Source organism: Phalacrocorax carbo, chromosome 1 (assembly GCF_963921805.1).
Source record: "Phalacrocorax carbo chromosome 1, bPhaCar2.1, whole genome shotgun sequence".
Classification (NCBI taxonomy): Eukaryota; Metazoa; Chordata; class Aves; order Suliformes; family Phalacrocoracidae; genus Phalacrocorax; species Phalacrocorax carbo.
The window spans coordinates 197,050,830-197,075,775 of record NC_087513.1 but is presented as its reverse complement, the minus strand read 5'-3'; the positions used below and the strand labels follow the sequence as shown (position 1 = coordinate 197,075,775).

The window sequence follows — 24,946 nt, the reverse complement described above, 5'->3', positions numbered from 1 at the left end:
AGAAAAGGCTTACAATGGCAACTTGTAAAATGGAAAATCATTAATCACTCTGTTTTATAGCGTAGTTTTAAAGGAAAAGTAAAATGCTTGGGGAAAAAAGCTTTTTCTTCGCAAAAAAAAAAACCCAAACAAAACACAGGACATAATCAGCACTGGACAAAAGGTTTTCCTACATTGTCTGCAATAAATTATTTCTTTCAGTAACAGTGGAAATATGTCTGATTTCAGAGAACACATAATTTCATTATAATGTGGCATCTACTATGCAAACTGTTAAAGAAAAGTGTATCCTTCTGTCCATTAGCTAACTCATCCTACTGCTAATGTAAACATAGGTGGGTATGGCAGATTTCCTAACTTGGGGGCTTTTTGTTCTTACTTGGTGTGTTCTATTAATTAGAGTGACTGAATCAGGTAAGACCTCATGGAAGCAGAGAAGGTTGTTCATTGCTTAAGGACATTGGAAAATACTCCAGAAAAGACAATTTCAGAAAACACAAGTTTACCAAGGAGTAAAAAGGCAGAGAGAAACACAGCAAGGGTCTAGGAGCCTCAGCTCCAGAGGGACAGCCAAGAGCAGAAATTGCTGCAAAGGTCACAGAGCTGCAAGTCAGATTTCACAAGTGATAAAATGGAAACCTCCTTGGTTCTGGAGGAAACTTCAGAGTTTTCTGCAACTTTTAAAATTACTGAGGGGACAGACATATTAGGTCTGAAAGCAAGGATTCTTTTTGAACAAAGAGAAATGGTCAGGAAATGGCTTGTTTATAAGCTGTCTTCTATTTATATTCTGCCTTACCTGGCTGCTTGCAGGTTCTCTATTTAAAAAAAAAAAAAAGTTTATATTTTATAGTGTAATTGAGATTAAAAAACTTCTGGTTTACTTGAAGGAGCTAACTGTAGGGGATAATTTTAAGCAGATCCACCTCAAAGTTCTGCTTTATATGCATAAATATAAAGACAAACTGTTTAGAAATAGATCATGTAAACTCATGTAACTTTCTTACAGAGCTGAAGCCTTCATTATTACTGTTTGTCTTTTACACTGAATATTCATCAGAACATGTAAACAGAAGCAGTCACGTAAAATCAACAAATGTAAAACTTCTTTTTTTCTAGATTATTGCTAAATTAAATTTAGGATATAGATTCTGTACATGCTTGTTTTGCTTACTTGTTGATTTATACTAACATCCTCATTTCTCTTGGAGCAAGATTTAGTTAGGTAAATGACCAAATTTTACATATTAACTAAAACATACCTTTGGGTTAAGTCCTTCAACATAATTTATTTTCTTCTGTTTTCTTCTGCTAGCTTTTGAATTTTAGTTCATATTTTGGAAGTACTTCTTAGATTTTGAAAGCTGAACCTGTGCAACAAAAGAAATTTAGAAAGTTCTCATTAGGACTTATAATAAATTATTAAGAATGTATTAATTTGATTTATACTAGCTAAACAGCCAGTCTTACTCATTCTCTCTCTTTGAGTGTATGTGCTGGTCTGTAGTATGACCACCCCACAATAACATTTTCCAGTTGTTTAACAGGGAAGAAGCACTATATTAACACTATATCTTTTACCTTAAATACTTGTGTTCCATCTTTTTATCACTGTTATTGATGACTGCAGTTTTAAGAAAATGAAATTAATGCAGGTTCCTCCTATGGAAACAATTTAATAGCCAGTTGCTCCAGATATAAAATTGCAATCCACTAAAACTTTGTTATCATTGAGTCTGTCAGGGAATGAGCTCTGTGAGCTCATGGTTCCTGTTATAGTGGCCTGGTCAGAGCACCATAATTTTCATATTTCCACTTCTCTTCTTCTAAATCATTTGGAACAGGAAACATTTTTCTTGTGTGCCTTAACTCTTTTTCTTTTCTCTCATACTTCCTTTCTTTCTTGGAAGATGCATGCTGGTACTGAGTAAAAAACTACACTAACTAATGAAGTAGACACTGAATCACAGGATTTAAACAGAGGTTTAGATGCTTTTATATAGTTTTGTTCCAAATGCAGGTTAGATACACCTGCTTTATTATGTCAGAATTAAATATATATTATATTACTGAAAAGTAACATTTAATGATAAAAGAAAATGGGGAGGGTTGTATCTCTCAGTCAACTATACTTCTGATATATAAGCAAACAAGAAAAAATTATAGGAGATAAAAGAAATAGGAGAAAGCAAAAGAGAGTGGTAAACTCATTATATGCTTTAGGGTTTGTAGCTGTACAAACCTATATGCAATATGAGAATATGGGTACAGGTGCAGAACTTCAAAGACCTATTAAATCTGTTCTACCATGGAGCGACAGTCATTCAGTTTTCTGTTTTATACAGCCACTGGGTGACAGCCATGTGTTTCACTTAAATTCTTCAGAGGTCAGATATCCTAAGGCAGAAGACTAGACTGTCCTGCTCTGGACGTTTAGTGGGTTTGCGATTTTTGCTTTTGGTTTTTAGTAAAGGGCAAGTGAGATAAAAGGAAGCGCTATGACCAAAGAACATGAAACATGGTTCTCTGTTGATTCTCAGTGCTGTTGGTATGTCTTGTAGTAGTGATTTGGCATACTGTACAGAATGCATCTGTAAATATACTATTCTGCCTGTCACAGAGTGCTTGCAGATGGAGCTGTGAGTAGGTGTCCTGTGAATCATATCCTGAAAAAAAAATCCCAATGCACAAACTAATTAACATACTCCAATGTCCTGTCCAGAATATTGTAGAGGTTCATATAAACAGAAGTACACTTTTCTGGTTTTCTTCCTGAGAAAAAGCTAATGATGAACTTCTTCAAGCCAACGGTAGCTGGATAACAAGGATAATGCTTGAATAGTAAAAACCATGCAATAGGACAAAATTATTCCAAATCTGCTTGAACACTTAAGATTGGGTGGGGGTTTTTCTTCCCAGGGCAACATCTTCTGCCTTTAAGATACTACTATATCAAGGTATCCCCGTTGTATCTTCCAGTCTGCATGCAAGTCTTTCCCTCCTCAGCTTAACTCTTTGAACGGGTCTACAAACCTGAGCTTGCTTGTTTGCTCTTAGAAAAGCAGTCTGTCCCTTCTTACATCTATTCTAGTTCAACTGTCAGTCTCACCTTCACGCAGAGTACAGCAGTGAGCATGCAGTACATGTGCAGCTTTTCACTTGCTGCCTCACTACTTAACCCCTTTAAAGGATCATACAGAATTAAACCTACAGAAATTAAATAGTTTTTAATCAAATTGTGTGAAGATGCAATCCAAGCAGAAGATACCATTTAACATACACCCCCAAAAAACCCACCTAGACCTCAGTGACAGTTTGAATTAATTCATTTTGTGCTTATGTTAATTTGAAAAGAATGAGCAGAGCAGGTGAACTGGAGGTGAAAAAGGTTCCTGTTCTGGAATCACTGAATGTACTGGGGAGGATATTCCAGAAGACAAAATGTGGCAAAAACGGGATAGAGCAGCGGAGTGTGGCAGCAAGGAACTGGGAGATAACAGCTGAAGCAGAGATTTAAATACTGCTAGGATGGTGAGGCAGTAGACCCACAGCCAGCTGTTCGTGCTCACAGATGGAAGAAATTGCTAGAAACCAGACACAAGGACCTGCTGTGCACTGACATGCTGGGCAATTGGGTACTTATTTATAAGTCCATTTATTTTTATCTTGTCTTGCATTGTCATTTTCAGATTTTTTCTGTTTTAGTTTATTCTGGTTCATACTCTGATAAAACATAAATATTCTGAGTTTCAAAGCTGTTTTGAACCTCCTTATAGTTATCATGTAATGAAACAGTGTAGGTAGATCTCCCTTAAAGCCTTGGATATTTGGGGGTCCTGTGTTTATATTCCAAAAAGTTCCTATTGAAGTATTTTCCACCTTGTTTAAGTAACTATTTAAAACAATTACATTTTTATAGCTTTAATAGGTGCAGCAATAACTTTAAATGTTTCTTTCTATTTAGATGTGAAAGATTAAGTTCTCCTTTGGCTCACTATTTTGCTCAGGTTTAGAAGATGACATCCCTTTCTAGATATTCACCATAGCCCTATACTTAGGAAGAGGCAAGGTCTCAATCTATCAATAAACAGCCTGCTGTCCTATCCCTTACAAGTTTAAAAAGCACATCAAACTTAGCCAACTCAAAGCATTTTAGAGGGAAACACTAGAAAAAAATTGTTTCCAACAGTTCTTGTTTCATATATGTTCCAGAAGAACTGGAAAAAATCTCTGAAAAGGTGATTTTTCTCAAGCTCACAAGTGACTAACGTGCACAAGAACAAGAACTGAGAAGGCTTGGACATTTTCCGTCAGTTCTTGGAAGTCCACAGATGTCTAGTAACTAATTACTTTTTATATTTTCTGATCATTAATAAAATTAGCCTCCACTTTAATTGCTTGAGAATTTGGTTGGGTTTGGGTTTTGCATTCAATGATTCCAAGGGATAAGGATAAATATTTGCGGGTGATTTTGTTGTTGTTTTTTTTTTTTTTTCATCTGGTAATCATAATAGGTATATATTTTTATGTGAATTTTACCTTTTTGCCTACCTATATGCCATTTTATCATTAATGTAAATTGCTTTTGCTGTACTGTTTGACCTTTCTGAACCTTTTTCAAGGTATCTTTTAATATTTCATATGGCGAACCTTCAGTTTCATCTGGAGTTATACATCCTAATTTTAGCTATATTTGGTGTTTGCCACATAATTACAGTTTTTAGCAGTAGAGGACTTCTATTCTTAGTTAACTTCATTATTAACTCTCTCTTGCAATTTAGTTTTGGGGATACAAGAGTCTTGGGGTATCTTGGTTGTTTTCTGAGGAGGGAGTGTGACTGACACTGACTAGTTTTAGGCCACAAAGAGAAGGATACTGCAAATGAAGTAAGAGTATGATTCCAGTACTAGCCTGATACTCTTTTGACTGCACAAATGATCTGAGAATCTATTTCCTTATTACAGTATATAAGCCTCTGTGGACACATACTGACTTTTGACAAATAATCAGAGAAAATCTAACATGGAGAATTAAAATAAAGCTAAAATTCCTTATTAGTAACTGTAAAATTCATGTGTAGTACTTTGTTTCTAAGATAAACTCTGTTTTCTGTGGAGGCTAAAATATCCTTCTTTTGCCCTGAATGCCCTTTGCTTAACAAATACTTATCACACTCCTTAAACATGTCACAGACTTAAAAATTATCTGAATAAGTTAGAGAAGTTGATATAGATATGACCAAATGGCTTCTATGTCTGTTTTATTTGGATGAATTAGTTAAACTGATACATGATAGTCATTGTCTTCGCCAACATTGTGTCATCTTGTACTTTGAAGGATAAGCATATGTTCTTGAAATCTTGTAGGTATACACAGAATTTTTGTCAAAATTCTAATCTTTTCTCTAAAAAAGGTGACATATTATAGTGCAGAATATGCAAACCACAATTTATGTATCTTTTTCCATTGTTTTTTTCATGGCATAAGTTTGCAAGTACTTCTCCTTAGTCAGGTGCTGGTATGAGCGGACTCATACTCAGTGTGGAAGATAAATATGTTTGCTTAGTTACTTTTCCAGGACTAAGTCGTCAGCTATTGACTTTCAAAAGCCAAATGAAAAGGAGATTGGCAGTTTTTGGCGAGGAACGGGACATCAACATTCTTGAACTGTGAAGATATTTACTTGACTGAGAGAAACACTTCGTTTTCTACACATGCCTGAAACCCCATAATTGAAGTCATTGTTCTACTCAAACAGTAGAATGTTAGTAGAACATTGTTCTACTATTTGAATACTAATGCATTCTAATGTTAGATGGAATTTCAACATTGCAACAGAAAACTTTTTAAATTGTTTTTCACATAGATTTGGACTAATATTTATTTCTCATTTGCTGTAAACTGTGCTGCCATGAACATCTGTGGTCCAAACAGGCATTGCATGTCCACCGTTTCATTTGTTTGCCATGATTTTAATCTTGGTGCATTTTGGACCATCACTTGTAAAGTGCTGTCAGTTAAAGTAGTCAAAAGGGCAATTTAGGAATATATCTTGTTCTTTCCCTATACTCATGAAAATTTTTCCATTCTCTTTCCATTCTTTGCATTTAAATAGGAAGTCAGCTGGCTTCAGATGATACAGAACTCACTGACAGTTGCTCTTCCTTCAGTCCTACTTCATGAGAACTCCAGAAGATACTAACTGAGGTATTTATTTGTTCTTTTCATTCTCAGAATTTCTACTCTGCAGATATTAGATAGGTAGAAGAGCAGACAAAAGACATCATGAATCTAGACCAAGAAGAGTAATCATACATGGAAAATAACATTAAAGTGATATAGAAAATAATATAATAGACTATTTCAGTTGGAAGGGACCTACAATGACCATCTGGTCCAACTGCCTGACCAATTCAGGCTGACCAAAAGTTAAACCATGTTATTAAGGGCATTGTCCAAATGCCTCTTAAACACTGACAGACTTGGGGCATCAACCACCTCTCCAGGAAGCCTATTCCAGTGTTTGACCACCCTCTCTGTAAAGAAATGCTTCTTAATGTCCAAGCTGAACCTTCCCTGGAGCAGCTTTGAAGCATTCCCACACCTCCTATCACTGGGTACCAGGGACAAGAGATCAGCACCTCCCTCCCCATTTTGCCTCCTCAGGAAGCTGTAGAGGGCAAGGAGGTCACTCCTCAGCCTCCTTTTCTCCAAACCAGACAAGCTCAAAGTCCTTAGCCACTCCTCACAGGCCATGCCTTCCAGCCCTTTCACCAGCTTTTTTGCCCTTCTCTGGATGCATTCAAGGATCTTCACATCCTTCTTAATCTGTGAGGCCCAGAACTGCACACAGTACTCAAGGTGAGGCCACACCAGCGCTGGATTCAGCGGGATAATCACCTCTTTTGACCGGCTGGTTATGCTGTGTTTGATGCACCCCAGGATGCAGTTTGGCCTCTTGGCTGCCAGGGCACACTGCTGATTCATACTGAGCCTGCTGTCATCCAGCACCCCCAGATCCCTTTCTGCAGGGCTGCTCTCCAGCCACTCCTCTCCCAGTTCATACTTGTGCCCGGCATTACTCCAGCCCAGGTGCAGAATCTGGCGTTTGGACTTGTTACATTTCATCCCGTTAATCATAGCTCTGTGCTCTAATCTAATATCTTTCATAGTTGGGCACTATATCAGTCAATCTTAAATTGAGAAATCAAGTAATTACAAATATGCCAGAAGGAAACATATTAAAATGAAGTTAAAATGTTGCTTCTTTGTGGTCTTCTGTCCAGTATTATCTGATCCTCTGCTTCTTTCCAAGAATGGACAGAAAATTTTGCAGGGAATCCCTGGACATGAATACACTATCACCTAAATAATGACTAAATAAAGAACCCTTCAAAACTATCTGGCATTTATAGGTTTATTCCTCTAATACAGGGATTTTCAATTAAAGAAAAGCTTTGGTGTTAACACGATATACAAATGTTTTTGTCCCAGTTTATATTCCATAAATCCATGAGATTAAATATAAAAGTTGTTTTTAAAATATCGATAACTATTTTATTATGAAAAATATTTGTCATTTTTGTGAGATACCAGTGAATTAATTCCTTTGAATAGAAAAGAACTTCTCCATTTGTATATGTAAACAGAGTCTGATAAAGAATTAATGGCCACAGAATTCATGAAGGGAAAAAAGTAACTTGTAAGCCTGTGATCAGCTGGATTTGTGTCAGTACTAAATTTATGATCAGCAGCTGTTAAACGTCTGATAGGAGCTTCCTCTTCGGAAGCATGATAACAGTGTGAGTGCATGGCTAGAAAAAAGGAAACATTGTGCTTTGAGAAATGAAATTGTCCAAACATATGGATGATGATTGCAATGCTTCACATAGCACAAAACTTTTATTCTGTAAATCTTACAAATGTATGTTTTAATGCTTTTTAAAATGCAGACAGCTACCCACACAGATTCTAAAACGTCGTAGTTGAACAGAAAGTTCATTGGTCATTGTTTGTATAGTCAGTCTAATGTAAGCAGTGTCGAGCTGGAATTCTTGTTTCTGCATTTGAGAACTCAGAGCTTAAATGGCACTGAAAAAATATGGCTTATAATTTCTATAATACCATCTTAAAATATGTAATATATGCAATTCTTTTTTTATATATAACTCTTGGGATTTATATGCATCTTTCTTAAATACCAAGAATGGCTTAACTTTTTGCTAAGGTTGTTAATTGTTAGCGTAGTTCTTGTATGAAAGTCATATGTGCTATCATAGGTATATTATAACATGTGTATTTCCTTTTTATAAAGAGACTTTATATACCAGCCAGTGTAGATTATAGTTAGAATACTGTTACGATTAAAATTAAAAGTTTTCAGAAAAATGACAATTCAAATTCTTTTGGATATTACATGTGGATTCAGAAAAGAAAGCAGAAGTCTTTTTTGTTTCTAATTTTGCATTGTGTGCTGTTAGCAGCTAAGTTAATAGTTTTTACATGCAGATTTTATGAAGATTTTAATAAAGCAGTTGGTGTTATGTGACAGGTTGGGCCATTTTAGTATGCATTATGGATTGGTTATGTCTTACAGTGAGGCAGTTCATTTCTGGAGTCAGTACACAACCATTTTAGCAGCAGAATTAGCCGCTTATGTCACAGATTATAATTAGCTGCATCTGTATGCCAAAGCAACAGGATGGAATGCAAAACACAGCCAAACATGTTGAACGAATTTTCTTCCAGTGATATTTGGCCAGGCCTAAAATATCTTCCACTCCAGATTTGAAAGTAGTGGAAAAGTTAGACCATTTTCTCTTGGGAAGAAACTGATTGTAGTTTATTCAGAAGTCCACATTGTTTCCGTTCTCTAAGGTAAGTAACAGGTTTTTAAATTTCTTTTTATATCTGCATTAAAATATTAGCATATTAATAGTTGAGTTGGTTTTTGTCTGTTCTTTGCTTATTAGATGGGTGTGTTGTGCTTCTCCCCGATCTGATTTTCTGTGCAACGTTTCCAGCTCATTCTGTCCTCATTTAAGGATCATGTTGCTGCTTATGTGATTTATTTTAGGACCTAAATTTAAGTGTTCATTTTTATATACAATTATTATTTTAGATTCTGATAGTTTAAATATGCTTGGTTTTACAATTAAATGCAGTATTAAGTTGCATAGTTTAAACTTGCACTTGTGTAATATTAAGAAGCTAACTTTTAGGACTTTTTAAATCTTTTACAGTATCATATGACTACACAGAGATATTACTGTACTTAAATAAAGATCTGATTTGCAGTAGTAAACCTCTGACATTTGTAGCTTTAAATTTTTCTCAGTTTATCTATCACGTACTGAAAGCTAAATTTAGTCAAGAATGGATCCATGCTTCTGCTGAACACTTCTTTTTGGCTTGACAGTGTGATAATAACCTTCCATCTGAGGAACTGTTAACAAAATCAATTCTAACTTCTTTGAAGCATACTTGAATTAATGTGGAGCATACAACTATGTGTATTCAGAACTCCTTTTACAAGTTTGTAGTCTCCTTGAATTCAAATACATTTTATTTTGGATAATGTCACTGACTGAAAGAAAATTACTAACAAGGTATCAGTGGGTTACGGTCTCATTATCAGTTGATTTATTGGATGATACTTGGTATCTCTCCACCAATAGGTGCTCGCACTGCATAGTTAATCATGCATCAGAATGAGCACACAAGTTCCTAAAACAGGATATTGCCAAAGTGTAGGAATGTGATTTGACTGCATTAATTAGGCTAGGCTCCTTTTATAGAGATGTGGGTAGTTTCACCATATCTATCTTAAATCTCCTCCTACTTGAGGAGGAGATGAATCATGTCTGAGAAGTTCTGCCTCCCTCTATTGTCTGTGGAGGGGGCCTAGGTAAGTATGGCTGATGTCAGCTGTGTTCGGTGAGATGAATTCTGGCCTGCATAGCCACATCCAAATGAGTAATCCACATGAGTGAACTACAGTAACTTTGTGCCATCAACTTCTGAAAGTTTGCAGTCAGTTAAGATTTTGGAAGTTTTGTTTGTGATGTATAGCCACAACTGATGCCACTTCGGCTGAGGTGAATGTCTGTTTATCTTCTAAACAGATGTAATATTCACATATTAGATACAGACCTCCTTTCCATTACGTAATGAAGAACAAATAGTCCTAGAATACCACCAAAGGGTGAGAACCAGTGCATGGAGTTGAATTAAAAATGAAAGGATCTTAATTAAGTCCAGCATTAGATGGAATGATTTAAAATCTCTTTTCTAAACCTTTACCCTTTTGCTAAGGACATGCAATTTTTTTCCTGGTTGAAAACTCAGTGATTAAAAGCAGGTTATATTTTATTTTTTATTCAGAATCATAAGGCTTTAGTAGCAATATGAAGATACAGTATTCATCCTTACTCTAATAGGTTTGTAGTTATATAGATATTTGTGACTATACTTAGTGTTGAGAAAACTCATGCAAAAATGTATGTTTTAAAGTAAGAGAAAGAGTTTTGGAAGAACAGTTTAAAGGAAAAAAATTATATATTGTATCATACAAACCTAAGCCTTTGTCAAAAGGCACAGAAAAGTTGTCTGGGTGAGAACCTCTTGCTTGAATAGCGTTGTGAGATTTATCCCTTCATGTGAAAAGTAATGCCTTTTACATGAGATACAAATCCCAGGTCCTGACCTCTTATCATTTGAATTATTTTCATGACTTGGAATTAAGTAAGCTGGATTTCTAGTGGACTTACTTCTCAAGGTTGATTGTCTTAGATGTTTTACAAGCATTGACTGAAGATTTTCCATAACAGACATCTACAAGGTCTTTCTCTCCTACAGGTTTTCTGATATCTAATAAAGTCTTCTTGCCCATTGCAGTCTCTCAGTGGAGACATAAATGGGGTTTCTTCTCCTCTCCTGTCTCATTTTAAGAAAGTTTGTAGAAATATAATATTTCTGAGACCTCTACTTCTCTGTTGAATTTGGTTAAAATTGGCCAAGAAGCTAAAAAGCTATTGTAGGAGGGAGGGAAATGAATGGGAGACACATGATTTAGAGAGTGACATAGAGTGTGGTTGTTTTTTTTTATTTACTAAACCAGGCTAAAAGCACCATAGCAGTTTGAGCTAACAGGCTAATTCAATATCCTGGTCAAATTTTCGGCTTGGGTAACAATATTCTCACTATTTAATTAATCTGTAACTTTGGCTACCTGGGCTAGTCTTCTCATTAAACCTTCCTGTATGTCTGCCAAAAGCTATTAAAAAGCTGCTGCATTTCATACTGTGGTTGGTTGTGTTTCTGTGGTGGATGAACTATTTCTTCTGTGTAAGAATATGATGAGGAATATAAACCTAAAGTACATCATTGTTTTTTAAAATGAAGTATGGTATGTGCTAAGTGGTGGATATTGCTGCATTAGCCATAAAACACATGGTTTTCACTAGGACATATAATACATTTATTCGTGTGTGTCCTGAAGGTTGTCTGTAAGAATCACATATATATGTATTTTCAAGAATGGGATGTAGAGGTGAAACCATCTTGTAGTAATGCTTGTTAAAATTTCCTCCTTGTTTATTTGCTGTGTGGTCAGTTGTCTGAAGAACAAAAGAAGCCTTAGAACCTTTTCTTGGCCTTAGGTTTTTTTCCAGTAGTGTGAGTGCCAGATACTAAATTTTATACAGGCTTTTTGCATCATTGGCTTATCAGTTCTGGATATTGGCTTTCAGAAAAGGCTGTCTGTGTGGTATACATCAACATCTGTTTCAAGTTAAAGTTACATGGAGGTCTTACTTTGAATTTCAAAGCTGTTAGACCTGGCTATGAGAAGTGTGCAGCCCCTGTTAGTGATGGCTGCTGATGGAAAGAGATGCCTCTGCAAAGTTCCACTGCACCCAGTTTCCTCAGTTTTGAGGAGAAGGAGATTGAAGTGAGGTAATAGGTAATTAAAAACCATGTTATAGTGACTCCAGACTGCTAAAAGCACAATAAAATGGAAGTGGTTCTTAAAAAGTAAATGCTCAGGAATGAGGCTGCAGACTGGGCTGCATTAGCAAGGCTGTAGATGTCAACTTGCATCCAAAGGTCCATTCCAGTCCAGCACTGAACTGGAATAGATGATCTGCAGAGGTCCATTGCAGCCTATTCTTTTTTTTCTGGGATTCTCAGAATTTGTTCAGAAAGATTTTCCTGAGTATTCCCTTTATTATTATTATTATTTTCCTGCTGGTCTTGATTACTCCCCTTGTTGTCTTACTAGCTGATGCAATCGGCAATGTTTCAGATTTCATGTCTACTTTCAGTATGAGGAGGGCATTGCAGTTTATCAAATATTATGGGAGATTGGTGGCTAGCAGTATTCTCAAGTCCCTGTTGGGCCCACATAAAATTCCTATAAATCAGCAAGAATTTCCTGTAATATTGGATTTGAATTTTATTAGGAAATACAAGGCAGGTAATGGATGAATTCCAATTTTAAATCCAAAAAAAGTAACAGTGAGGATTATTTTAATATCAGCATTACCTGTGAGCTGAAAAGTCACAGGAGGATATTTGGCAGGCTGGCAGAAAAGGTTGTAGTTATTGTTTGCCTGAGTAAAAATTTTCATAGTAGGAATAAGAAAATTATAAGATAGATTGCAGTATGTGGAGGAGGAAGAGGTTGATTGAGGTTTGGCCTGAGTGCCAAATGAGAGAGAGAGCATGGGGAACACTCCCAAAAGTCAGCATGGATGAGGCAGACGAGGCTGCATCGGCTTTGGCTTACTCCATATTCCTGCAATAGTATGCTGATAACCTTTGTACCTTCATATTACACCCCAAGGCTTCTATCATGTATTCTGGTTCTACAAAAAGGTGGTCATTTTTGAGGGCTAAATAGGTGAAAGTTTACCCAGAGGCCACCCAGAGCCAAGTTTTTTGTAGTATGGATGGATGTAGTATAAAGTTTTATGTAGGTGGAGCCAAACTTTCTGTAAGATGGGCAGCAAGACCAGGATAGGAGAGGGTAGTCCTGTGCTGCCCATGCTACTTTTCAGGCTATTTTTCTAGTCTGAAATGCTCAAATAGACCTGATGAAGGGCCTATATACCAAAAAACTTGTCTACTTCTTCATCCTACCTTTTGGTATAAGAAAATATATTTCTTTTAGCCACAAAACTTTTGTTCCTTGTAACATCCTACTTCTAGTTGTGTTATGTTGTGGTAGGTATTTTCCATTTAACAAAAATACTGAAGAAGGCTTCTGAAAACTGTTATCTTGCTTAAACACAGAACTGCATTATGAAATAGGATATTTCATTCTGAATGATTTCATGAGTCATTTAATAATTATGTTCAGTGTATGTGTGAAGATAATGCTTTCAAACAGAAATGCAGTTCTTATATTCATGAAGTTGTCTAAGACTATTAATGTATTGTCATAACAGAGAAAAAACTGTTTATGAGCTATATTTGATAAAACCACTGTTTGTGTTTATCTGAGTACCCCACATTCTTTTTTGAATTGTGTATTTCATTGAAATTCTTTTAATAACAACTTTCATGATCTGTGAAAGCACTTTTTTACATTTAGCCTCGTATTTTATTAATTTTGCTTTTAGTTAAATATCTATTGAACTGATAGTATTGTGATTCACACTTGGTGATTTGTTTTAACTGATTATAATAATGTTTATGGAGACAAAGCTGTACCCCTTAGCCATATTAAAAACATCTAAAATGCTATTTAAATTAAGAACATTAAAATGACTGTCTTCCTGTATCGGAAAGGCTCAGGTACTAGTAGCATATAACTTTAACTCAGGAAAAAATTCAAAACTAGCATTCAAAAAATTCTAGAAATAAGCTTTGATTTAGGATTGTTTAGTAAGTAAAGCATATAAATGGCTAGAATGTAAAAGAATGAAAACAAAGGCAGCAGAAAGCAAAATTATTCTCTTTTCCTTCACTTTATCAGAAGATTCCATCTTTTTCTACCCTTCCCTTCTCTTTGTGAATTTCTTCAGCATTCCCTGGGCACTTTCTCCCTGTATTTTACGATCTCCACTTATGTCTCCCATGTTTGTTTCTTGAGTGTACCCACCACTTAACCTCCTTCTCTTATCCCCTAGTGTCTACTCTCAGTATTTAATTTACTGTACTTAAATTATACTGTGGAGACCTTTTCTTTTTTACATGTCTTATTTCATATTTTGTTAATTCATAGCTAAAAAGAAATGCAAACATTTACAAGGCAATTTTCCGATCCTGAAATAGATTTCAACATGTAGTAGAAGATTTTAAATTTCACCTGAATTTTATCCAGCTTTTTCTTTTAGATCAGAGTAATAGATTTTACAGCCATGAAGACACTCTTTACTTTTGTACAGTAGAGGCTCATAAAAATATCTCAGTTGTCCTTGTATTAAACTAAAGCCTTTCTGAAGCATTATTACCTTCCAGAAATGTGTATAAGGTTGTTCTTCAACTGCCAGTTAAGGAATCAAAATCTATCCTAGGCAGAGTTTAGTTGCCCAGATGGTAGAGAACCACCTGCAAACCTGGACTAGGTGAACCTGCAGAAGATAAGAACTAACGTAATTTATCTTTATTTTGCCATTAGAAACTTCCATAATTTTCCAGAATTTGAGTTTTGGAAAGCCTAATTTGCGGCTCTTTCTCTTTATGGAGAAATGCTTACATAAGAAGTCATCACTGTTCTGGGATTAGTGAAATGTTCATTTATTGTAGGGACAATTATCAGAGGACTTCAATGAAGATATAAATGCTTTGCTGCCTGCCTCTGACTCACAATGGAGCTTATCTGCCAAACATCACATGAGGATGTTTTAAACCTATGTGGGACCTCTTATTTATGCTGTTGTGGAACTTGCTTTCCCAAGTGAAGGCTTTGCTAGACTGTAAAGCAGGTTTCAGGATTAGTGATCCCTACACAGTGAAGTAAGTTGTTCTCTTGAAACAGGGGTCTAATCCAGCCTACAGTGCAAGCAGTAAGCAATCTGAGCATGCACAAAAGCCACAAAGAATTTTTCTTAACTGCCTATCAGAACCAATACTTCAGTGTGAGCTGCAGGGTTTTTTTGATCTAAAAGGAACAGTTTAGGGAACTGCTTAATTGGTCTTAACACCTTTAATTCTGTTTTCACAAACTATGGTTAAAAATGTCGAAGCTCTGGAGCTAGTCTGTTGCTCATTATTTATGGTCAAAACTGCAAATAATACTGCAGTGGATGCATAGGCAGCAAATAGCATACTAATATTGTTACTAGACTTCCCTGTAACAATGTTCTCTTTTTTTATGTTCTGGGTTAGTTCTCTGGTAAGATCTCAGACTACAAAAACTGATTGACATGTCAGGCACAATTGCCTATATTTGATGAGCAAATAATGCCTGATTTGAGTTAAAAAAGGCAAGTTATATTTTGTACTCTGTGAATGCCTTTTCCTGTGTATGCCCAAAGAATAACTTTAGAAACTACAGATATACTTCCTGGAGAAGGTAATGTGCTTGTTATTTTATCCAAATAGGAATTGTTTTCCAGTTACCCAAATTAGGATCTTTAAAATGAAGAAGCCAAAAGTAAGGCTTACTTTTCAGGTTACAGTACTTTATTTACATTAGTAAATCAACTTTATTTGAAAGTTAAGGATTTTAATAATAACTGCTTATTTCCATTTTGGATTAAATACTTTCTGTGAAAAATTCTACTTTGAGATAAGAGGCGTATGTATGTTACATTGAATGAGAGATTTTATTCTTAATTTATTTTGGCATGCATACAAACTTAACATGTACTTCTGGGGTTTGTTTATGCTTCATTTGTTTTTACAGCTAATTGAAAGATCAGCTCTGTCTTTTCTGTTGGTTTTAATCCAAGAAGAGGCATACTGATCAAAACCAGTATTTATACATTTTGCCATGTTCTTCATCTTCTGTGTTTATTGCATTGCATCATTGCTTTGTCACGGTTGCTGAGGAAACTTAGAGTCAGTTGCTGCCTAAACCATTGAAGTCAACATCACCAAAAAAGGCTTCTGTAGTACATGTCTTTTGATGATTTCCTTATGTGTCTAATATACATTTAAATTAATCTGTTTTACCCCTGAGTAATAAAGCTGTTATGACCAGGACTGCAGTGCAACAGAAGCTCATCAGGTTTTGTTCATTGACATTTAAAATTCATCAGAAAAGGACAGAGGTTTAAAATATATAATAAGACACGAGATACATAGGAAAGCATTTTGCTTCACTTGCTACTGAAAAGGAAAGTGAATTTTGAAGTTTTAGTTTAGTTTCATGTGACTTTTCAAAATAGGTACAATTGTCACTTTCTAGATGCAAGGTGAAATTATTCTTTAATATTTTTTAAAACCTATCTGTGATTAATCACTTGAATTAGGGAGGGCAGACTTGAGGATTAATTTTCGTCTCTAGTGTCTGCATCTAGTTCCATTCCTTGTTTCTTTGGTGTGTTTTCACTTCACTATTCAAAAAAAAGCTTCACACAATAGCAGCATAACTCCATTTACTATGTGAAATCATTCAGCAAGGCTAAATAAACAGCTTTTCAAGGTCCTCAGTCAATGTAGGAAGGCACCACAGAAAGGAGTGATCTGTTTTGTAATTGTGCTGGACTACTGTATGAAATGAAAGTATGCCTCTGAAGAGATAACCGCGTGCTACCCGGAAGTAGCACTTTCATAAAAGCAGCAGCAAAACAGGAAAATAGAAAAGGTTATGCCAATGCGTATGTCTTTATGCACTTAAATGGAGCTGTTTCTTTATGCTCTCACAGAGAGTACTTCTTCCCAGCACTGAGGTCATAAAATACTTTCCCTGAGAACAACATTGAGGATAATGTTAAGGGACTTTTGCCAAAAGCTCTGTCCAAGCAGGACTTGCTTTAGGAACAGTATTTCTACAAGATACATTTTGGCCTTGCTGGTAGTCATTGTTGTGTGGTAGAAAGGATCTGCTATCACACACAGAGAACATAAAAAGATAACTTTTTTTTAAAAAAGTGGTTTTTATGTATTGCTTTCTTAAAAAGTATTTGTTAAAAGTATCTAGAATTATTTTTTGTCTGGTAGACATCCACACAAGATCATGATAGCAGAGGTTCTTTCATGATTTGCCTCCATCAGAGGGACTGCTTTCATTTCCTTCGCATTTATAAAAAACTTCAAGCCTTTCAGTATGTCCAACAACCTTACTGTGGTTTAATGCTAGCCAGCAACTGAGCACCACGCAGCCGCTCTCTCACTCTCCCCTGGTGGGATGGTGGAGAGAGTCAACAAAGTATAAGTGAGAAAACTCATGGGCTGAGATGAAGACAATTTAATAGGTAAAGCAAAAACTGCCCACACAAGCAAAGCAAAACAAGGAATTCATTCACTCCTTCCCATGGGCAGGCAGGTGTTCACCCATCTCCAGGAAAGCAGGGCTCCATCACACATAGCAATTACTTGGGAAGACAAATGTCATCACTCTGAGCATTCCCCCTTCCTTCTTCTTCCCCCAGCTTTATATGCTGAGCATGATGTTGTATGGTATGGAATTTCCCTTTGGTCAGTTGGGGTCAGCTGTCCTGGCTGTGTCCCCTCCCAGCTCGTTGTGCACCCCCAGCCTCCTCACAGGTGGGGTGGGGTGAGCAGCAGAAAAGGCCCTGACTGTGTGTAAGCCCTGCTCAGCAATAAGGAAGGCATCCCTGTGTTATCAACACTGTTTTCAGCACAAATCCAAAACACAGCCCCATAATAGCTACTATATAGCCCAGCCAAAACCAGCACAAAGCCCAGTGAAGATTATTTCATTCCTCCCTGAGTTAGCTTTGCAATTGTGGCATATCTGTCACACTTCCCCTAAGTATGTAAATAACAAGAAAAAGCATGGCAAATGACAAAAATGCTTTTAAAAAGTTTATGGCTACCAGTGTTTTAAGATTCCTGGTGGTGTCTCCGGTGAAGGAAGATTGAAGGCCACAAAAACAGTTCTTATTTGCATTTATTGGTCCTTAAGAAATGAAATTTTGTACACAGAAACCTAACCTTCACTACAACTCAAAGCAACAAACTACCATCCTGTCTGCAAAGTTTAACTTTACTATGTGTTAAAGTAAAATTTTGTTTTTATTTTCTTGAGATACTGTACATTAATGTTAAAGGAGGAACTGATAGTAATTTAGAGCATCCAAGAAATACAGGGGGAAAAAAGTAATTGAGAGTGGCAATGTAAATAGCAATACAAACAGCATGGGGTGTGTCCGTTTTGTCAACTACTCAAATAGCTTCTTCTCTTAATGTCTGTGATACCCAGAGACACGCAAACCACTCTAAAGTAGCCAGAATTCTATTTAATCACGCAGGTTAGGAGTATTACTGCTGACCTGATATAATAAAAGTTTGAATGTGATGACTTCAGGGGAGTTCTTAGACATTCTTTCCAAATAAGCAGTATGCTAAATACTCTTGAAAGAAATGAAAAACTGTATAGCTCATAGTGCAAAAGGAGTGTATCAAGATTATTCTGTGAACTAGTCATCCAGATTTCCTATTTCTTAAAATTGTGACATTGTTTTTATATTTTTATGAAGAAATATTATTTCAGTTAGAATTATTATTACTTTACTGTGTTTAGAGAAGACAGGGTTGTTTACTATCAGAAATACTTGGTGCAATGGTGCATATTAGAAACAGGTTAGCTCCTTTGAAACAGGTAGCTGTGAAGTTTTGCACTTGGGGGGAAAAAAGGCCTTGAAATGCAAAGTGATGGTATCTGAACTATTAAAACTTCATAGTGAGATCCTGAGGTTATGATGGATGATTAATTGAAAACACCAATTCAGTGCCCACTAGTTGTCAGAAGATGAAACTTTTGGAATTCATGGGGAAACGATAGAGATTGAAAGAGAGTACATTGTACAACTCCATAATCTACCTGCCTTTTGAATCCTCTGTGCTGTTCTTGTTCCTCCTCCATCTCTGAAATGAGTAAGTTAAAAAGGAGGTAATAAGTACAACCAAAAGAATAGCACTGCATGCATACAACGAGGACAACACAACCTAGAAAAGAAATGGCTGGGGTCAGAGAGAACAATATGAATGAGATCTGTAAGAAGGCTTCCATTCATTCATCAGTGTCCTCTTTTAGTCACCATCAGAGAGAGCCTATTGAGCCAAATGCACTTCAGTCTGCTCCAGTATAGTCCCTTATATAGTTTTAACTTCATAGAGAAGATAACACACATTAAAATGTTCTTTGATTATTTGTATAGGTCAATGTGTTGTTATCAAGCAGGACCTACAGATGGAATAGGATATAGTAACACAAAGCAGATGAAGCAAAGCTGAAAAAATATTTCTCAAAATTTATTTTAGTCACATCAATCATTAGGTTTCCTAATATTTTCTGAATATTTGATTTTGTTTTATTATCATATGTTCTGTTCTTGCAGGAAAAGTATGTGCTTTACAATAAAACCTGTTTGTAAAAGCTTTGTAAAATATTACCCTGTCAATTGTTTCTGTCTCTCATTATTTCATTGTTTTAATTGTTTTTTTCTGAATAAACTAAGCTGATGGAATTCTACTTTTTATTCACCTCAAAGTTGCTGCCCCCCACTCCCATCTTTTTTGACTTTGCATCTGAATTTAAGTATGATAAAATGAAGGCACAGAGGTTTTCAGGGTAATGAAGTTTTTTCAAGTTTAGTGAAAATTTCTTGTGAGGTAATGGCCTCATTAAAGGAAAATGCTGTCCTGGTACATTCTGTTGGCACGTGAATAGTATCTACTGGGTCAGAATACACCATTCAAGCTACCTAGTACTGGGATGTATTATGTTTTGCCCAGGGAGTTTTTATAAAGGACTTGGAGAGAGCAAAAGTAACAAGGTTACTCCATTGATGTGGATACTAGAAGAACAAAAGGTACAAGTCTCTGTACAACTAAGCCCCACTACTTCTGTCTATAGTACAAATCATTAATTAAGCTTTCACTGTTTCTTTGCTGTTTTTAAAGGATTTTTAGGCACTATTGAAAGCAATAGCAAACATACCCAGGCCCTCTATTCTCTTTTTGTTCCCTTTGTACACTGTCACTAATTTCAGTTTCATCTTTGCCACTGATATAAGTGGTAAGCATCAACTGGGCTTCCTTAGTTTGCTGTTTCCCAGCGCTCCTCCAAGATGAAACACTTACCTTCCAACACAAATTCTGAGTTTGTTTCAGAACTTTATCGTTGTGATCGTAAAAGATGTACTGTCTGTTTGAACACTATGTCTTAACTGCTTCGTGATCAGAGCTATTGAGGGCCAGTCCTTCATGTCTTGTGGCTGTTCGTAGCATCTAAGAGAATTCCTGTGTTGGATCACTCTGGGATACCACAAATCAGCTTTGGTAGGTGTTAAATTAATATTGGTTGATCGGGGACTATAGAGACAGAAACTCTGCTTTGCAGTACTTCCTAAATGACTTTATATGTACCTTGCGATACCTGAATCACTGTCTTGACAGTGATTTTCTTTTTCTCCATGCATTTTAACAAAATGGTCAGTGAAGCTAGGCTGAATAGTTTCTTCAGCAGATGTGCAGGGTTAGATACTTTCTAACAATCAGTTATCATTGATGTTAAAAATTATTAGATACTGGGGATAATATTTTTGGTGATTGATGCTGCAAGTAGCTAACCTGATAATTTACAGGAGCATTTTGAGGTCTGTCCACAGTATGCGTTCAGTTCCTTTGTGTTTTTTTTTTTTCTGTTTACTTGTATTTATTTGGTAAAATAAATAAAATAAATAAAATAAATAAAATTTGGGTACTTGATATACACTGAAGATTTATATTTTATGTGCCTGAACAGAGATATCAAAAAGAAAATCCTAAAGGAGTTAACTTCAGTGTTCCCTATTGAGGAGGTCTGGCAAATTTCATTATGTGCCCCTTCTTTCTGGAGGATGACTCTGAAGAAATGTCCCAAATGAAAATATCAGCGAAAGATATTTTGGAACAAATCAATAAAATTATTAATTATTCTGTCACCAGAACCAGCTGGTATTCACTCATGTTCAGAAGGAAAAAAGTTCTTTGTGTGCCTTTCTGGTAAAAGAAGCAAGATAGCATCAAACATGCCTGCATCTTAATTTTCTGCCCCAAGAGCTTCTGATATATTCAGGTATTGCTAACTGCATGATTCTAGCTTTGCTTCAACAATATATTCCCATTGTCCATACTTCCAAGAGCTAGAGTATGGAGTAGAATAGTGATGAGAAACACAAATAAATCTTCAAATATTATGCAATTCCCATTGATTTTTATATGCAGAGAGAATTTCATCATTGTCAGAGTGGGTAGAATACCTCTAGGCAGATTATCCCGATCTTGATATTTTGAACAAATAAAAGAGCCATAATGTCAGTTTAAGCCAAAGTGTGACCTTTTGTTCTGTTTATAAATTGTTATAAAGGAATTTTAAAGGAAGAGTCTCTTATGAATAATTAAAACATAAAGTAGGCAAACGGAAACCATCAGATGTTTCCAAGCAATTGGGGAAGAATGTACAACCCTTGAAAAGGAGGATAATCGCCAGTAAATTTAAACTTCTGAAGGTATTGTGGACATCTTCCTAGTTAATTGTAATGCAATATGAACCAGTTTTCCTTAAAGAACAAAATAATGTCTTAAAAAAACATAATTTTTGTAGTTATCTCACAAGTGCTGTAGCTTTCTAGACTTGCCAATGATATTGTAAATCCAAGTGAAAGAGATTTGCTCTGGGGGACAGTAGAGATTTTAATGTGTACTTGAGAAGACAAGAATAGTTCTGTAGAGCAGTCCGGAAATGAATGGCAGATTCGTATGTCGTTATTTTTTGTCTGGCACATTCTTCCAATGTCTGAAGGTGTAGCTTTTGCAGGTACAACAGGTTGTGGTATAAAAAAATGGTATCAAGAGTAAGAATTTGAACTTCATGAAATGTCTGAAATGTCAAATTGTTTGCCAGGCTTCCAATTTCTGATAAAAACCAGAAATATATTTTTAAAGAGCACAAGTATGTTTTATCTTTGGTAGAACTTTCTAATAATTTACAATTTGGAGTAGTTATTGAATAGGCTGTAGCAGGGAAGAAAGAAAAATGAACCTGTAAATATCAGAGCATACTCCAGAATTTTTGTCAGAATGACATCTTTTGTGCCTATGTGCAAATTTAAGTAAAAACATAAGCTGTAGCTATATTATATAACCCGATGCAGCTACCACATGATGCAAAACAGTTCACTACTTCTGGACTGTCACAAGCTGATAAAACTTTATCTATTTCAAATGATAATGGGATAATGTTCACTTGAACAGAGCTAAACCTTTTTTGTCTATTGTGATGTTTCGGCTTTTTTGAGAAAGCCACATATGTGCTAGCAAAGGCTAATCCTCAGCAAATGGCATGACACAGCTTGCATCTGTATAACTAATTCTCATCCCCAGCAAAACAGAGTGCCCTTTTGGGACCCCTCCTCTGTGCTGTCTCCAGACCATAATGCAGCCATGGCCGTGTCTGGCAGAGTGCCAGGTCGTATAAGCCAAGCTATTTGAGGATGCATGCTGTCAGTGAAACAGCACGGATGTTCACAGCACATGCCTACATGCCTTGATCCTGCTTAGTTACTGTTCTAGATATAAGGTAGGAAAATTCTTAGTGCAAAAAATGGCCTGGGTCAGCAAATCAAGGATGGTATGTACCAGACAAAGTATGCATTTTACGACTGTGTAAAAATCTGTCCAAACGTAACTGATTTTTAAACCCTAAAAATCACAGTTTGGCATCCCTGAGAGAAATGTTTCATCCAGTCTTATAAGCTTCCGCTCATACTTCAATTTATTGAAACTTCTATCCAGACCAGATCAATGTGCCATCACCACAGAATGACATGTTATATTACTGTCAGGAATATAGAGATGAAGCACAATTTTCCCTGCAATAGGTTTGGGTCTGGAAATGAGAGATGAGATCCCATCTCCTATAAGAAACTCTGCTCTCAGTGAGATATTTTTCAGCACCTCTGTAGGTGTCTGCAAGGGAGATGGCGGAAGAACTGATTTTAAAGCAGAGGGAATAAAAGCCAAACAAGGAGAGAAAGAAGCAGATAGAGAGGGGGGGGGGGGGCGTCCTCCTGACTGGAACTGGGCCTGGTCAGCCCAGAGCGCTGGATTTGGAAGAAATACTTTAGTATTTAGTAGACTAAATGCACGCTGTTCTTGTTTTCCATAAAGACAGGAATTTTATTAAAATTTAAAGAGAGGAAGAAGGGCAATTCTGCCTTTTAGGCATTCCTTGCCTAAAATTGTTCCTTTCTTCCACCTACCTCAAGACAGATGCTGCAGAGGTCAAGCTGATAATTTAATGACTTGTCCATATAAACACAGACAGTTAAGCAGTTCCTCTTAAGATTAGGGTTGGATTTAACTATGGTGTTACTCACTTATTTTTCCACTTAGTTTTCTTTCATTGTTTTTATTTTGTAACTTCATGTCAAAATACATTGTTTAAGAAGGGTATTTTTTATATGGGATCTTTTTAAGAGTCTATGATGTGTTACTTATGGTTCAGGAACACATTTGAGGTTTTAATTACAGAAAACAGGATTATTAGCACTGCCAAGAAAGATTTTTAAGCAGTAGTATTTTCCACATTCATATTTCATTCTTATTTCCCCTCATTCTTATTTCTGCTCATACATGAGAAAAAGGAATGGATAATCATCCCCCTATGATTCATTCTGATGTTTGGAAGGCACTGCTAAGGTGCAGAACTGTACAATTCTTATCAGCTAATATAATAAATGTGTGTGAATTGCTGTGTTTAACTTTCAGGGCTCAATTTGTGGACCTTAAGTTTAACCTTAAGTTAAAATAGTCCTGTATTAGGAGGGGAGGAAGAAAGATGATGTCAGGGAAGAACTTCATGTGTTATCTTGGCTGATTCATTCATTTTTCTAACCTCTTAATTTTCTAGACAGGTAGTTACTAGGGTCAGCGTTCAAAGAAATGAGCTGCATCCCCACAGAAAGGCAACTTTGGCAAGAATATAATCAAGTACGGTAATTGAAGTCACCAGCATCTTGGGACAGAGAACAAACTTCACTAGTACAGTCTCAAAGTTGGGCAGGGGGAAGGAAGGAAAACTTTAGGAGGGTAAAGGTCATGTTGAAGAAAATTGAAGTTGGTATCTAAACTGGAAATCACAGTTTTCTCGTCTGTATGTATGTTAGTAGCATATAAGTAGAATGAAATTTTCTGCACGTCCAGGAAATGTAGTATATTTTTAAGCTGGAAGCAGAACTCTACTCATTAAGCACAGAATCATAGTCAAGTGAACAGGAATAAAATATCCCTCTATGACTGCAACAGAACCACATATTAAACTCTGCTCCATACATAGCTGGCTAATTTATCTTTTTTCCTTCCTTTCTTACCAAATCTGGCTCCTGCAGCTGGATTTCAGATCTGCAGGAGTCAAATATCTAGAATTTCTTGACTCTGAATGCAGTTATAGCACCAGTAATTCCAGCACTGTATGCAAGGCAGTGGAAGCTGTGTCAGAAGTAGTTGCACCTGCTGTTCAGCAAGTAACTTGGATTTAAGTTGACTAACATTAGTGATGATTGATACCTAATATCGGTATTGAGGAAACTTTATCTATTTGGCTGATAGGGAAAGGAAGGCAGCAGCATTTTGTGGAAAATCGCTGATTCAGTCAACAAGACCCAGGAGAGTGTGCAGGTCTGCAACCTTGAAATTGAGGGAAACACTAAAGCTATTGAAAGTCTAGAAAACTAGCAGCGAGGTTCTGAAGGCAAAGCTTAGGCTGAGATATGGCTAACTGAAGACCAGGACCTCTGTGGTAGCAATCTTTGAAATATTTTTACT

General features: G+C 36.2%; 1 protein-coding gene across 6 annotated transcripts in view; it reads left to right on the top strand.

The window, feature by feature from the left end:
* Positions 1-24,946, top strand: part of SGCG (sarcoglycan gamma) — a 144,729-nt gene that overhangs the window by 34,209 nt on the left and 85,574 nt on the right. For 4 of the 6 annotated variants that reach the window (XM_064441150.1, XM_064441149.1, XM_064441154.1 and 1 more), the window contains exon 2: positions 6,117-6,208. The gene's annotated coding sequence lies outside the window, so the exon portion shown is untranslated. Of the gene's footprint in view, positions 1-6,116; positions 6,209-8,749; positions 8,879-24,946 lie in introns of all 6 variants that reach the window. The other 2 variants (XM_064441152.1, XM_064441151.1) reach the window with 1 other exon arrangement.